Genomic DNA, 18,251 nt, shown 5'->3' with positions numbered 1-18,251 from the left:
TTTATTTACAAATATGTTGTAATACGCTGGGCTTAATTACGGTTTTATTAATGATTTTTCAGCATTATATTTGTCACCGGCCAAAAATGTTCCATTGAATGTGATTCAGTTCAGGAAAGTCATTAACTGAAGAGTAAAGTTTGTTGTAACAGAGTTTGCTCTTACTAACTCACCATTTCAGCTTATCCTTTTTTTCTTTCTTTTTTTTTTTCTTGATCTGGACTTCTATGCATTATGCGTTACTTTTCTTCTCGAGCTTTCGATCAAATAAGGTTCAAAACTACTTATGATTTGCTGTAGATCTTATTGTTGGGCAGTTAAGGTGTGTTGCCTCCCATGAACAGTATGCATTGTTGTATTTTTCTCATATTCAGCCGAGCACTTTCCTTCTCTCCGTTTTGTCTCATTGAACTGGAACTGCTATGCATCTCTCTCCAGAGCAAATCTGTGTGGTACTCTGAATGTATTTTGACCAATCAGCAATGTCTGTAATCACACAAACAGTGTTGATCACCCTGTGTAGATATTATCTAGCACTTCTTTTATCACTTTTTACAGTATATACAGCTGAAATGATAATTATACATTGTTCGCCTTCACTCATATTTACAGAATAATGGTCGACACATTGTACGTGGTTTCACTGTGGTTGATTATCAAGAAGACACATTTGTTTTTTTTAATAAGTACTTTTTGTGTTAAATTCATTGATTTAATTGTCCAAATGTTTAGACTACCTATTTTTTCCTTCTTTTTGTTTTTACAAAATGTTTTTTTTTTTTTTGATTCTCTCATGGCTGTTGATCTTTGATTTTAAACTTTTCATCGTTGTTTATTTAGCTGTTTAGCTACTTAAAGCTTAATGTGTTAAGGTTATCATGTTTTTGTATGCTGCTATTTTCCTGCAATTTTCCCAACAGATGGTTTAGGTGAATTTACGTAGCTTTGTTGAGACTTGAAAAAAGGAAACAAAAAATAAATATTATATTTGTGATTTTAGCAAAGGATAGTAGCAAGACAAACGTGAAATTAAAACATATGAAAGCCACAATATCTACACAAAGTTCAAATAGAAAATAATATTTGAATATTAATTTTTTTCTTTTCCATTTGGTGTCTTATATACATTAATCTCTGGTGCTGCAATCATATCTAATAAGTTACCAGTTTTTCAGTATTCCGCATCATATATGTTTCCATTGATGTAAACTACTTTCTACTCACACTCTAAAAAATGATGTGTTGGATTTACTTAAAATATATATGCACCATTTTTGCATCATACTTTTTAAGTAATCCCAACTTGGAATAATTTTACTTAAAATTAACAAGAAAACCGTTGTTATATGTACTTAAATATTTGAGTTCACGCAACATTCTTTACTTAAAAATATATGCATCACGTTACATATATTTTTAAGTAAAGAATGTTATGTGAACTCAAATATTTAAGTACATATAACAAAGGTTTTCTTGTTTATTTTATGTAAAATAGTTCCAAGTTGGGATTACTTAAAAAGTATGATGCAAAAATGGTGCATATACATTTTAAGTAAATCCAACACAGTGCAGGCCATGTGAGATCAAAACAAATCTTAGTTCTGTTAACTTAACATTTAAGCCCATTTGTATATAAAAATAAGACAATTAAATGAGCTGAACCAACCATTTTAACTTATTTTAGATCTTCAGCTATTGGTCTGCTAACTGCACTGCTCCAGTACATTCAATGTCTTAAAATAAATTAAACATGCAAATCACACACAATAAAGCATTTAACTTTATTATTTTTTATTTTTTGCCAAAGGCTTGAAAGCCTGAAACCACACATGAAATGTAACAAAATGTGGCAAATCGACAAATGGAAAATCACTTTTAACAGGTCACTTTTACACCTTTGCAACACTTCTCAAAAGATTTACATTTTTCCAATATTTACTTTTGCAACATACAAAAAACCTCTTAAAGGACAATTCCGGTGAAAAATTAACCTAGGGGTAATTAACACATGGTTACCGAGTTGATTGTTCTCTGGGATGCGTTTTCATGATAATTGAATGTACGTAGAGTTTTATCTCTAAAAACTGTTTAGCTTATAACGCTAGTATATGGGGCATAGAATAAGCAAAAGAAAATCGCTAGTTAATACCACTAACAAGGCTCAAAATAGCCCCACACTAACACGGTAGCATAATGAGGGTCTCTACATGCAAACCGAAGCATTGAGAACTTAAGTGTACAAACAGTTTAATAAGAAGATAATTAATATAGACAGTACATTATGCGTATACAGACAGGAGCCATCTTGGAAAACAGTCTCGACCAGTCGAGCCACGAACGCCGTGCTAAGTGAGATGAACTGTGACTTGGAATCTCATATGGTCCGTTGTTTCCGGAAGAAACTATTTTAATAAACAGATATAATTCATGCATTTCCATGTAATTAGTTTCACAAACGTAATTCCTATCGACCAGCTCACTTAGCACAGCGTTCGTGACTCATCACCTCTATGCCTTCCAGCGTTACCCCAGTCTGTGAAGGATCATCTGCTGAGCCACCTTTCGTGATGATCCTCAATGTGAGATGTTCCAGTTCCTCTTCGTTCCTATGAGTATATAAAAAAAAACATTAAAAAAAACAGGAAATCTGCATTTACTTGCAACATCACTTGTTATTGTTCAGACTGTTTCAAAAAATCAATTGCATTGAAACACAGAATGAGAAAGAAATGTACCTTTATATTTTAAAATAAAATAAATCTCTTACAGCCTCTTACATTTGCAACATTATAAATGTCTATACTGTCACGTTTTTATCAATTTATACTTGCTGGATAAAAGTATTCATTTATTTTATTTCTTTAAAAAAAATAAGTTCTAATTGACCCAAAACTTTTAAATTGCATCTTAAAATATATTCAGATGGAAAACAGTTGTTTTAAATTGTAAAAATAATAATAATAATAATCACAATATTACAGTTTTTGCTGTATTTTGGATCAAATAAATGAAGGCTTGGTGGGCAGAAGAGACTTATTTTAAAAATATTAAACAATCTTGTGTGTGTGTATATATACACACATTTTTTTCTGGTTATCAAAAATATATCTAAAAAGAAAAAAAAAACAATAATTAAATGTTACAAATTAGTCCATTATTAAATGCCTATAAATATAAAAATGAGTCTATTAAACAATATCTATTAATTTAAACAAAACAAGTTAATTAATGAAGACTTTTGTCCAGAGGTTTTGAACGAATCTCTTCAAAACATTTTAACAGTCAGTCAGTCAGTCACTACTGGAATAGCCAAACAGTAAAAAAAGATCTACAATCTTTGTTTGAAGCCAAACTTTTGCTTAAAGGGTATTTACTTATTTTGATAATAATTTTGAAGGTTTAATAGACAGGGTTGTAGCTGTCATTTAGGAATAATATTGTGTTTGAATCAAGATCGCCATTATTTAATGATAAATCGTGCACACGGAGCTGTAGCCAATGTGTTTTCGAATTTAATATTTGTATGTTAACGAACGTTACCAGTAGGCTAACCCGCGCCCAAGGCCTGGCCGCCCCCCTTTCCCGCGATCCATTTATAGATATTAGAGAACAGAATATATGGGAATTTGTAAATATGCAAAGTAAAAAAAAAAAAATCATAGCCTGCATATAATAAATGACAACTACATTTCGTTAATAAAGTAGGCCTACGAATTTATCCGTGGGGGAAAGCGCCGTCCGAATTGTCCTCTTATGGTGTGTTCAAACCGAACGCGAATAGAGCGTCAAATACGCGTCTATCGCGTCTAGTTAGACGCTTGAATCTGCTCGAGTTCAAATTTTTCAACTTGCGTGGAAGACGTTCGCGGCAAACGCGTCACCCAATTCGCGTCATTCGCGACGCCCGGCGCGAATGATGCGTCTATTCGTGTCTTTGCATTGACTTTGTAATCTACTCGCGCAAATTATTAAATTCGCGTTCGGTGTGAACACACCATTAATGCATACGTGCCAACGTCATGGTCATTTATTTCGAAAAACACAATAAATACTCTGACTACTATAAACACTTGACATAGCCTATTCGATGGAAGCACACTCGCTTAATAATTCAAATATACTCTCGTGCAAAGTCACTCATTTCATACATTAACTTATAGACTACATAGGTGTTCATACCACGTTTCTAATTGTTGATGCAAAATTCGTAGCAATTCTGAAATTCAGTTTAAAATGCAATAAACGATTGAGTGTACCTTAAGTTAAAAAAAGTTAAGCTTACCTCTTTTCAGCGTCTTCACATATGTGCTTCACAAAATGGCTCCATTTTTTGGCTGGAAAGGCATCACGGGAAATTGCATATCACGTGGTTCGTATAGTTACTTAAAATGTTATGCTCGATTTACTTAATTTTGAAGCAATTATTATAGTAGTTGACATGACTTATGTTTTTTCATTTTATTTATGCATACATTTAAGTTCACCTAGTTACTTATATTTTTGTGTTACACACACTAAATATGTTAAGTAGAGGTTGAAAAGTTATGAATACTTAATTTTTTGTGTTAAATCTAATAACTTTTATAAGTAATGGTTGTTCAGCCAACGAATCGTTTTTTAGAGTGCAGACACTCCTTCCTTTAAAATAATTATTCTCCTCCAAAAACTTGAATTTACAATAGTGTGTAAATAACACTACTTAGAATATAGAATTTTACCCTAGGAATTTGCTTCTGGTTTCAGAAAAATCATAGGCAAGTTGAGAACTTTTCTCAACGAGACACTTTCCTGTTGGGTGGTTAAACATTTTGCGTAGATGTAGTTATTGATGATTCATCCAGAAGTAACATGTCTGTCTTTGCATTCTTGGCATGCGGCATGAATGAGTGTAGAAGAGAGAGCTGAGTGTATTGTCTATGTGTGACTACCGTACAAAAGGGGAAAAATGACGGTACGGCCCATTTCAATAAATCTCCTGTACTTCATGACGTGTCTTTTATTGCTTTGATATACGTGTAAAAGCTTGTAGAACAACATATCTTCACGTTCCAAGCTGGGTAAACTCAAATATTATTTGACAACAATTGCTCTTCACCACAAAAGCATCAGTCTGCATTCAGCACTCAGTGTGTATCTATCTGTATTTCAATATACTGCGAGCCACTGGTGTCCACATCAACATATCCGTTAAATGAAAATTCATTAGGCTATGCAATTATCTCTCCAAGCTGAGGGATTTTAGCTTTCTATTTGCATTACACTGCGAACCTCATGGATGTTGCTTCTTTCAGGGAAATTAATGGGAAGGAAATTCTCATGCCCACCCAAACAAATAAAATAGCCTCTTTAGTGACAAGGTAGCTTGTTAAACTTCTCACCTCATTTGTTTATGAGTAACAGGAGTGTGTGTATGTGAACGGCTGCATGTACAAGTGCCACTCAAGCTGTTTACCATCTCCTCCTTCCGAGGAGCAGTATCATTGCTCTTCATTCACAAGACCGGCCGCTTTACAATCAGCCCAGGGTCCTCTACGTCTCCGATTTGGATGAAAATGGAGCTTTTTCAGACGCAATGAGATGTAGATGAACAGAATTCCCCATTGAAACAGAACGCTTCTCAAAGCAAGGTTGAAGCAAGGATTTCCAGTAGTTCATTCAATAAGAAACAATGTGCTGTGCCAGACAGATGCTTAAACGTATTCAGAGAGCTTTTTCGTTCACTAGCTGTTTAGTTTTATTTTTAAGGTTTACAGGCGAATAGGAAACCATTAAAGTATAGTCCATAAGTCTGGCCGAAAAAATAAAATTCTTTCATTTAAGTTTATTTGTTAAATGTAATGACCTTTGCTGAGTATTTAAACTGGTTTGTGGGGTCTTGCTTTACAATTTAGATATATTTCCATTCTTGCTTAATGATTCCACAATCTATATATCTTTTTTTTTACACGTTTCTATGGTATGCTGGAAAACAATGATGTACATGTTTAAAAGTGAATTAACCCTCTGGGGACCAGAGTGTTTTTGGGGCCCTTTGGATGTTTTGACATGCTCTGACATTTGTGCTTTTTTCAGTTGCTTATAAACATATTAATGGCACAGGTGAAATTAAACTCTATTTAGCACAAACAGGTCTACCATAATGTGTGAGCAACATGTATGTACATGTTTGTATTTTTGAGAGAATATTGTTTATGCGTGGTTATTGAAAAAACTAAAAAATAAAGTTTTTGAAATAAGGACACAAAAAACATACTAAATATGAGTCCACAAGACTTTTGACTAATGTACGTTGTTGCCTAGAGTTTTTGCTTCAAAATGATCTGAAAATCATCCTTCCTAATCATTCACATAAAACAATAGATTGTTTTAAATTGTGAAAAACATTTTTTTGTTTGCCAAGGCAATATGCGGATGGGCGGAACGGCCCAACCCCTATCATGAATAATTAAGTGGTTCTCAGACAGTGACCCTGCATAATAATGAGCCTTTCATTCAGGGGTGTCACACAAGAAAGAATGTAAGGACAATATATATATATATATATATATATATATATATATATATATATATATATATATATATATATATTGTCATTGCATTCTTTCTTGTATATATATATATAGCCTACATGTATATATATATATATATATATATATTTTGTCATTGCATTCTTTCTTGTATATATATATAACCTACATGTGTATATATATATATATATATATATATATACACACACACACACACACACAAACACACACATATATATATATATATACAAACAATCAAAATATAAATGAAAGCCAGAAGCACATTTTTAGTCATACCTGGAAACAAATCCTGGTCAAATGCTATATGGGCCATTCTACAGAATTGGTTCAAAGTTACAGTTGGAAACATCTTGAAAAGAAAATAGTCTTTTCCCATAAATGTCTTATAAAGTATTATTTTTTAAAGTAGACCAATACAATAAAAATAAACCAGTCGCATTTCAAAGTCGCTCGCGAAATGACCGCCAGGTGGCGCAAAGGGACATTTATCAAAACGTAAGTGGGGCTAATGTCAATTAACAACAGTAAGGATGAAATTCTACAAGTTATGGTAATTTACAAATAAGCCTACAACAAACATTTATTTTTAAACAAATATTTTTAAATATGCAACATGCACGTTTAAACAACAAACAATACAATCTGAACCAGCGCTCCTGTATTGAGACATGCAGCGCGTTTCAGTTACGATCCTGGTTCCAGTGGCCTTAATACATTCACGGCTTTTTAAAATGTCACAAAGCGTTTTGAGATGGTTTTGAATGAAATATTGAAGTTTATAATTAGGGTATTTTGGCACACCACGCCGAGTGGCTATGCATTATTCTAAAATCTGGCTTTATTCTGGCATGTTGAATTAGAGTTTGACAAACGCGGCGGCGCGTTCATTTGGATTTATTTTTCTCATAACAGCTAAAAGAACTTACTGCGTAATTGTTGGTCATACAGATAAGATATCATCTTTTAAAACTGTAAAAGGTCTACTTTTATTCATGTAGGTAGGCTAAAGTAGGCCTACACTCACACAGGCTAACGACAAAACGTTTTCTCGCTCATGTGAGAAACAAACGTTTGGGCATTTCTCAGTGAGGAAATTAATAGCCGAGCGGTAGAACTTACGGTTCATCATCAAGATGACACGGGTTCAAATCCCGATTAAACATGGTCTACTGCAAATTTTATATTTATTAATGCAGAGAGATTTGTCTAGCTCTAAAACTCTGTTACGCCATACAGTTTTTTGGTTATATTTATAAAATAAAATTACCATGCATTTCCATTTTACACTAGGAACAATAGTATCGAACACAACGACACTGCATCTGTACCAATCGTACGAGGCTACCAATCGTAATTTCAAAAGCAGTTCTGTAAAAAAAGTAATTTTACATATATAGCCTATATATATATATTTTTTTTTTATTAGGCCTATTATTATTATTATTATTTTGATTCCCTACAACCTAGAGTTTTTAAAAACATGGTTTTAAGTAAAGTGTGATTTGCCAGAGGGGACGGGGATTTCCTTCTGGTCTAAACATCCCTGCTTCTGCTGAATTATTTGAATCCCCACACCCCTCCCTCCACAGTAATCAATGCTATAGGCTACTTCACCAATAGACCATATCAAATATAAAATAGAGATATGCAACAAGCACGTTTAAACAACGACAAACAATAAAATCAAAACCAGCGTTTCAGTTGTTCATTAGTTCAAGTGGCCTTAATGCATGCACGGCTTTTCAAAATTTTACAAAGCGTGTTGAGATTATTTTGAATGAAATATTGAAGGTTATAATTAAGTGTTTTGGCAGACCACGCCGAGTGGCCCTATGCATTTTTCTAAAGTCGGGTTTTATTCGAACTTTTGCTAACGACAAAAACAGTTTATCTGTCGTCTCTGTCTCCGGGAACTGCGCGTCACAAAAATGAACCGAAAGCCACTTCAGCTCAGTCACTATAAGAAATCGGCTCTGTCTAAAGCCTTTAAATGTCTAAATATTCTGGCTAATAAATGTTATCTGATTATGTAATCCATATGAAAACGAGAGGTACAGAGGATGTACTCAAACATGTAGCCTGTAAGCGCTTCCCAATGAGAAAATGACAAGGGTGAAAATCTCGCTCTAATTAAATGTAGCAGGCTAAATCGCCCTGAATTAAAATGTAAAAACAGATCAAATAATGTATTTGTCGAAATGTTGCGATATTGTTTCATTTAAGTTCATAATTATTCAATACATGTTATTTAATTTAGCAGCATTACCACAAAGCACCGTGGTTCGATATTTATTTGAATAAAAAAATAAAAAATAAAAAACTTAATTCACAAATTGCATGCCTGGTTGAAAGGATCCAAAGATCCATGTAGACTTTAATATTGAGTTGAACATTTTGTTCATGAAAACAAATTAACATGCGTTTTTTTCAGATTATATTTAGTTTTGCTTGGAAAAAGCTGGCCCAAACCAGTTTTATTTCATCAATTACTGAAATAATGAAATATTTAGTAATAAACTTTTATGATAGAAATATCACTAGGCTACATGTAACTAAATCATTTAATTCCTTCATTATCAACACTGTCTAGAATAGCGATTTAAGTGTGAATTGCGACTTCTCTTTGTGTTAAGTCAGCCTCAGACTCCGATAGCCTGTGGGGGGTTGGAGGGACAGTTCAGTGCTGTATCGAGCGCGCAGGACAATAGGCATAGGTGTTAATGTTCCTCTTTCATATGGAGAGCGAGGGAGACTAAATAAACTTGTTAAAAAGAGATTCAGCGCGAGAGAGGCAAAGAAAAACGCATGTTTTAATTTAATTATGTTGCTTTGGACAATTTTCGTTTTGTAGGCCTACTGTTTTAATTGTTTAATATAGCTGTCATTTCTTTGGCAATACAAATTTAAAATGTCGCAAGAATAAGATTAGCCTAGTGTTTCTTATTTTGCATCGCAAAAGAAATAAACTCTAAACCCGATGCAACCCTGTTTTAAATTAAAAAAACTGTCCCGACACTTTATTTAAACCTTGAAATGTTCGAACTTGGTTTCAAACTTAAGTAATTTTAGTGTTCTTTTACATTACACAATAATTTAGCAGACTAAAGACGAGCTTTTTCATTTTCATTTTCTGATGCAATCGGCTGACAATCTTCCTTCATCAGTTTTTGTCGTTTGTGCAGCGGCTGCGGTTCTACAGGAATGTAGCAAATTTATGTTGTAATAATAATTAAACAAAACTCTTGACTTTAAATAAGTAAACAGTTATAAACAGTTAGCTATTTAAGCATCAAGAAGGTAAAATATAAACGCTGTTGGCCAACATCTACCACTGAGCTATCGTCTGTACGTCTGTAAATGTTTTTATTGCAATGTTTTACTTTTTCATTATTTATTCAATTTCATTTCAGTAGCCTAATTTCAGTATTGTGATTATGAATTATTTTAACTATACGTTTCACTTGTTGAATTCATCTGCTACCAGCTTTCAATCGCTCTGAATCAGTGCGGTGCGGCAGCAGATTACGCATTAGAGAGAATAAACAAACACTTTTCAGAGTCTATGATTGTAGCGCCTCTTGGCGGTAAAAGGCAGAAAATACACCCCAAATTTTACCGCCGCGGTGGAACGGCTGATGTGGGCGTTGTCATGGCTTGCCTCAACATTTGCGTTTGAATAGCGCGCGTCCTCCGTGGGCGTGTCAGATTAACGCGTAATGAAGTGTAATGAGCTGGGGAAAAAAAATCTGACAGCACTCTCTTTTCGTACAGATTACATAAACTGAGAATATTTGTTTTTTATATAAATTACATCATTGAAAAGAAGAGAATTCAAGCTTCATAAAGAAAAATCTCTCGTGCCTGTATGACAAGTATTTGCAGAGTTAGAGTTAATTTTTCGGACGTGTTTCAGAATGGACTGCACTGACAGAGAGAAGGCAAAACTCGCATCATGTTTATTTTTCTTTATTTGACAAAAAGCACAAAACTTTGTTTTTATTGTGAGTATACAGAAAAATAATAGACAATTAACAAGATCGATTGATGTATAACACTTATATGTACGATCAAAATCAACAGAGTATTTTAAGTCTATTTTTCTGTTATGTGAAAAAAAAACGGCAAAACGCGCGGGCGCGTTTCTGGTCCCCAGAGGGTTAAGTGTCCAAATACTTCCTGAGGTCATTGTAAATGTTCCACCGTGTACCACTAAAGTTAATGATTATGCAGCATTAGACACACATGGTGGAAGGTGTAATGTTTAATGAGGTGCACTGTGGATCATTTTGGACTGGTAATACATTAATTACCCTTTTTGAAGGACATCTAAAAGCCAGTATTACATTCATTACAGCATAATGTTTTTCCCCTCTGAATCAGAAATGTGATCTTCTTTTGGTCAAGTCAAGTGTTTGTATTCTGATATTGGCCAGCAATATGCAACATAATCCTAAAAAATACATGAGGAGCATCTTTTTTTGCTAACTTTTCATGAATTAGCAATGACTAACGCTGTATATGTCCCGGCGTAGGTTTACGTCTCATTTTCATCTGCTCTAATTGGAACAATAACTTCAACACATTCATTGCGAGATACTGTTTCGTTTTGTGTAGTGTCCAGTGGACGTGGCACGCGTCACATCCCTTTCGGTCTGAAGCCCATAAGGACAGGGTTTTATATGATACATGATAGCACCTGCTTGTGATCATAAATTACAAGACGGACAGCCGTGGTTCGAGCTCACCTGGCGGCGCGTGTGTTTACAGGAACACGCGTGCAGGTGGAGGCCACCCACAGTTCATCTGTGCTGGTGTTAAAAATGGATGGGCGTCATGGCGCAGGATCGGTGACACACGGCACACGTCCATTCAGAGAGAAACACCCGCAGCAATTGCTTTGACAAGATGTTCGACAAGTGAAACTCAACACATGGATGAGCTGTTCGGAAATGACAGGCATAGGTGGCTGCCGGCCCCTCCTTATGGCCCAAGCTCTGTCTGAACCTGACCTAACATAAGCCAGATGTCAAGGTTAGCTTCCACTGGGGCTTCCACCCTGCTCTGAAGCTTTAGGAGAGAACAGTAAGTTAATCTGGCAAAGCACTTGGTTTATAGGGGAAACCTGCACGCGGCAAGGTGTCAAATGAGCCCCATCAGGCCCAATTGTGTTTTCCATTGTGTGCTTGATTGGTGCCACGTGTCCTGGATCAGGTGAACAAAGGCCAGATGACACCCTGAGGTGCAGGACGAGGGGAAATCAGACTACAGGACAATTAAAAGAAAAGGAGGTGTAAGGACCTGAACAAAAGCTAAGAGAAAGCAAAGAGAAATTCAAAGCTGATAAAGTTTACAAAAGAGATCAGGGCCAGTGGGAGAAACAAGGGCATTTTCAACCATTTTTAGAGAACTGCAAAAAGGAATGACTTAATTTATCAAGAGATTTACAGAACTTTCATTAAAAAGCACAGATTGTTATGCAACAGAAAAGGGCTGGAATATAATTAAAGGAGTAGTTCACTTTTAAAAAAACTTTTGCTGATAATTTACTCACCCCCATGTCATCCAAGATGTCCATGTCTTTCTTTCTTCAGTCGAAAAGAAATTAAGGTTTTTGATGAAAACATTCCAGGATTTTTCTCCATATAATGCACTTTACTGGGCACCAAACGGTCCAAGGTCCAAAAGACAGTTTCAATGCAAACTGCAAACTGTTCAAAGGGCTTTAAACAATTCCAGACGATGAATAATGGTCTTATCAAGCGAAACGATCGGTCATTTAAAAAATAAATAACAAAGTTTAAGTTTTATAAGCTCAAATGTCCGCCTTGCATGGTTGTTGGTGCCAGATGGGCCGGTCTGAGTATTTCACAATCTGCTCAGTTACTGGGATTTTCACGCACAACCATTTCTAGGGTTTACAAAGAATGGTGTGAAAAGGGAAAAACATCCAGTATGTGGCAGTCCTGTGGGCGAAAATGCCTTGTTGATGCTAGAGGTCAGAGGAGAATGGGCCGACTGATTCAAGCTGATAAGAGTAACTTTGACTGAAATAACCACTCGTTACAACCGAGGTATGCAGCAAAGCATTTGTGAAGTCACAACACGCACAACCTTGAGGCGGATGGGCTACAACAGCAGAAGACCCCACCGGGTACCACTCATCTCCACTACAAATAGGAAAAAGAGGCTACAATTTGCAAGAGCTCACCAAAATTGGACAGTTGAAGACTGGAAAAATGTTGCCTGGTCTGATGAGTCTCGATTTCTGTTGAGACATTCAGATTGTAGAGTCAGAATTTGGCGTAAACAGAATGAGAACATGGATCCATCATGCCTTGTTACCACTGTGCAGGCTGGTGGTGGTGGTGTAATGGTGTGGGGGATGTTTTCTTGGCACACTTTAGGCCCCTTAGTGCCAATTGGGCATCGTTTAAATGCCACGGCCTACCTGAGCATTGTTTCTGACCATGTCCATCCCTTTATGGCCACCATGTACCCATCCTCTGATGGCTACTTCCAGCAGGATAATGCACCATGTCACAAAGCTCGAATCATTTCAAATTGGTTTCTTGAACATGACAATGAGTTCACTGTACTAAAATGGCCCCCACAGTCACCAGATCTCAACCCAATAGAGCATCTTTGGGATGTGGTGGAACGGGAGCTTCGTGACCTGGATATGTACGGTGGCCGAGAGAGCTCAACGCGCTGCAACTGAAGAAAACGCATGCAAATAGAAGAAAACACATGCAAATAGAAAACAACGTGTGCAAATAGAAAAAAACACATGCAAATAAAATAAAACGCATGCAAATAGAAAAAAACGCATGCAAATAGAAAAAAAACGCGTGCAAATTAAAAAAACACCTGCAAATTAAGAAAACATCTTCATCAGTTTCACAACACACGTGTGCTCCAAATACTCACAACACCACCAAATACATAAACGCGCTGCAAATAACACAGAACACAACGGAAATGTTTCCAGGGGAACCAAATAAGTGACGAACCCGGCTGGGACGTGCTGGCATAGATATCCATAAATCTATGCGTGCTGGTGCTTACAGCTTAAAATTATACTTTATTTATTTGTTTATTTATTTATTTGTTTGTGCAAAACATACAGAGATTACATTTTTTATGACATACAACTTGTATACAATGTACAAAATGTATTAACAATATGTTCAATGTCATCAGAATACAAATGAGAAAAGAACAATGAGCTGGAAACTAAAATAAATAAATAAAAAAGATAAAGAAGAAAAACATGAAGGAAAGATATTTATCTATACACCAGTTACACTGTACAAATTGTTTCATGTTATTACATTTTCATAAAGAAAAGTTTCGTAAGAAATGTTAGGTAATGTATGGTCCAAAATTTTAAAGTTGAGACACAGATATAAAACGCATATTTTAAAAGCTTTTTTTGTAAACTAAAAATAAAAATGTATTTGCATCCGTTATGTTAACAGCATCATATTTCTGTCGTAAGACCAGCTGATGGACACCGTGCTGCGTTGTCGTGGGAACATCCCACGTTGTCTTTAGTTGTTCCCTTCATCAAGTGCGTTCCACATGGCTGCCTAACAGCCCACTAGAGCCTTGCTCACTCCAAAAGGGCTCTAATATCTGCCCTTCGAAGGGAGTATGGCATAGGGAAGCTCACGAGCAATAAGCACGTCTCAGCCGGGTCCGTCACTTATTTGGTTCCCCTGGTGTTGTGAACTTTTGCAGCGCGTTTCCTTATTTGGAGCACACGTGTGTTGTGAAACTGATGAAGATGTTTTTTTTAATTTGCTGGTGTTTTTTTCTATTTGCAAGCGTGTTTTTCTATTTGCATGTGTTTTTTTCTATTTGCACACGTTTTTCTCTATTTGCATGTGTTTGCTTCAGTTGCAGCGCGTTGAGCTGTCTCGGCCACCGTAGATATGCATCCCCTCCATCAACTGCAAGATGCTATCCTGTCAATATGGGCCAACATTTCTAAAGAATGCTTTCAGCACCTTGTTGAATCAATGCCACGTAGAATTAAGGCAGTTCTGAAGGCGAAAGGGGGTCAAACACAGTATTAGTATGGTGTTCCTAATAATCCTTTAGGTGAGTGTATATCTGTGTGTGTGTGCGTGCTAAAATAAAAATATATTACAATTTATTATCTACAATATTATAAAAACCTTATAAAATATTGTACAAAATGATTTTATGTTACTAGCCACATCATTAGACTGCTTGATAATCCAACAGTTGAGCTGCAATGGCAAAGAAAACAAACAAAAAATCACATACTATAACTTTAGATTTTTATTTTATTTTATTGTTTTCTTGAGCAGGTTGTAGTTGATGTATGTTTCAGAAGGACTAGTTATGTCTCTTTACCAAGAATTACTTGAGGTTTCCCAAACAGGTTTTTTTTTACCCCTGGTGGTTTTTTAGGGAACTGCTGGTGTTTTGTGAGTTGATGAAAAATAAAACAATACGTCATGTGACCATTAGCCAACATCAGAGAATGTTAAAATAATTCAATCAAATCAAATGGGTTTAGCTGACAAAAAAAGTTTGGAATCGCCTTAAAGGGATAATCATCCAAAAAATTAAAATTCTGTCATTTACTCACTTTTGCTGAACACAAAAGAAGATATTTTGAGCAATATGGGTAGCCAAACATTTTATGGGCACCATTGACGGACATAGTATGTAAAAAAAAAAAAAAAAAGAATACTTCAGAGGTCAATGGGGCCATCAAATGTTTGGCTGTTTGGTTACCGACATTCTTCACAATATATTCTTTTGTGTTCATTTTATGCTTGTGAGGACTGCCATTACTTCTTGTGACCCCTAATCTGACTTTAATGTTGTGATTTTGTTTTTATATATATATTTTATAATATATATACATTTTATCATGTGATTTTACCAGCCTATCTTATCTCTGGTCTCCCAGCCTTGTCAAACTGGTTCATATGCAGGTTTGAGGTTTTTTTCCCCAGCAGTGAGTTGTGCAGCAATCAGTTAAAATATATCATCCGGGCTTGACTGTAGCATTTTATCTTAACTTATCATAAAATATTTCTGGTTTTATGAGAAATGGCTGTTGGTTGCATAACTCCTGTCAGATAATTACCAACAAAAGCACTTGTTCAGATCTGTTGAAATGCAAATGACAAATTAAACTTTGGAATGTTTGTTAAGGACGACTTGCATGAGTCAGTGTGTGTTGATCTGTAAATGCCTCATTAGTCAGTCTTTACATTGTTCATAGTCTACCCATCTGGTGGTACCAGATTTTCTGGTTTAAGCTGATACGACACAACCTCAGGCCCGCAGGGGAGCAGGTTTCTCTCTTGCTCTCCTGAGCACTTTTACTCTCAAATATGCTGCTAAACACGGAGTAATACAGTCAATCAGTCAGTTGTCTGCCTGCCTTTCCTCTAACATGAAAGCCCAGTTGGAGCACCGCTGGACCCTGTACCAGCCAAATTACTCCGGCGGGAATTACCAGCTCATAAATTCTAATGTGTCAGAGGGGTGGCGGGCTTTCAGAAGCAGAATGTTTTCAACAGTTTCTAGTGGTTCCTGTGTAAGAGCTTGTCATTTTGCAGGCCAGACAAACAGTATCACAAACTGACAAAATGTAATGGTGTTTACACCTAAACACGGCCCAAAATCACAGCAATCTGGGCGGAGGGAAGCGATGGAAGCTGGGAGGCTGAGTGGCTTCCCACCATGTCTTAACAGGTCTCTTCAAAAGCAACATCTGTGATGTGTCAACTCCCAGAGACTCAAATCACCATCCTAAACCATGATAATCCACTTTGTAAATGTGGGGCAAGTTGCAGCCTGCCTTTTTCTATTTCCTATTTTGCTCTCTCGCACACTTTCTCTCTGTTTTCTTCACCGTCGTAAATGTTTATTCTTCCGGCGCCTTGCTGACACTTTTTGTGGTATTTAAATTCACATCTTCCTCCTCTATGCGGTTTCTGATCATTGAACACATCGTGAAGAATTGAAGTGGATGGATTTAGATGCACATTAGGGAAAGCTGCTCTGTGCTAAATGTGCTTAGTGAAATTTCAGCAGAAAAGATGTTCAATGAAGAGAATATTAGGAATATTAGTCATTTTCCTTCCAAAGCAATCTCCAGCTCACTCAAATACATTTCAGGCTTTCGATGGAGGTTTTTGGAAAATATGCTCCGTATGCTTTTAACAACTATTCAATTGAACTACATGTATATTTCTCCTTGTTATTTTCTTGATTAAGCACAGGCAACATGGAGACTAAATGGATGGACACCAAAACATGACAGGTGTTGTATTTGTTCTCAATATTTCAGGGCACAAAAGCATGTAGGCTACTGAGTTAAGACGAAAACATTCACAAAATGGAAGATTGAGGTGTCATTCCAGCACCTAGCGCCTCTGTGTTTTCATTTAAATACTAGGAAATTTGTGAATTTTGAAGGAGTGTTGGTGAATTTTAGTGTTATGTTTATGAACAGCCTTGGGCGGGCCTGTAATGGGTCACATAATTGACAGTGCCAGCTAACCAGGCACCAATTTGTTTGTTTATTTATTTTAGTTTTTTTAGTATCCTGTTAACTAGCCAGTCTGAAAATGTCTGGCCTGCTAGTTTTCTTGTGTCAATGCTAACATTCAGATGTCTGATCATACTGGGCACAGAGAGAAAAGAAGGACAGGATGACCGTGACTAGACTAGTCTTGATGTATTAAAGGATATGATACCAAGCTATTTTTTAACCTATAGCCTCAGAGTTAGAATAGCACAATGTAACACTGTAGCTTTGGCTGTCAACACAGACAGTTAGCATAAAGAAAATAGTGTTCATGCCTCACTGTGTTAAGCATTGTGACTGTATTTTCCCTGTTAAGAAAATGCAGTGAGGGATTAAGCATAAAGAAAAATTGTGGCACTTTTTTGTTTTTGTTTGATTGTTTATGAAATTTCAATGGAGGTTGTACAATAATGCAGTGTTTGGATTCAAACAGTGTTGTGGAAATGTTCTCAAAGACTCAATGATGGGTCAATGATGTGAGGCTTATTTTTTTCAACTATTAACATATTTGTAAAAATATTTGCCTTTGTCAAGGTCAGTAAAAAAAGTAAATTTTATTAAATGGAGCAAATCTAAGATTCTTATGATATTCGTTATTCAAACAGTCATGATATTTTTTAAAAATACTTTGAATACATTCGCATGAAAATATATATTTTTTGAGTTAGGTCATTTCTTTTTTCATTTTTCTAAAATGAAAATTTTGTATTGTTTTTTTAACTCTACTTTTTCAATGTTTTTTTTTTCCATTCATTCTTGTAATTAATTTGAAAGAGTGATGATGGTCCCGTGCACTTTATCACAAAGCAAAGCAGTATAATCTTTCTCGATGGGACGGAACATATTATTTTGGAAAGCTGCTGGCATAATGATATATAAGATTGGTTTTGATAGATCATGATGGCGGGACCCAATCCCTCTTTACACCTGCCACCTCCGTTTTACAGGTGCCTAAAATCAAACCGGCTTCTCCCAGTGTGAATGTCATTTCACCTTTATTGCATCTCACTACGTCTGAAATCTTTGTAAAGCTTTAACAGTCAGTCTCATGTGAATACTCTAATTTCTCTGCCTGCATTAGAGGTGTCAAGGTACTTAGTGTAATTTCACTCTAATCCTCTCTG

The sequence above is a fragment of the Rhinichthys klamathensis genome, unplaced genomic scaffold (assembly GCF_029890125.1).
Source record: "Rhinichthys klamathensis goyatoka isolate OS25496 unplaced genomic scaffold, OSU_Roscu_1.1 h1tg000235l_1, whole genome shotgun sequence".
Taxonomy (NCBI): Eukaryota; Metazoa; Chordata; class Actinopteri; order Cypriniformes; family Leuciscidae; genus Rhinichthys; species Rhinichthys klamathensis.
Note: the sequence above shows the minus strand (reverse complement) of the source record.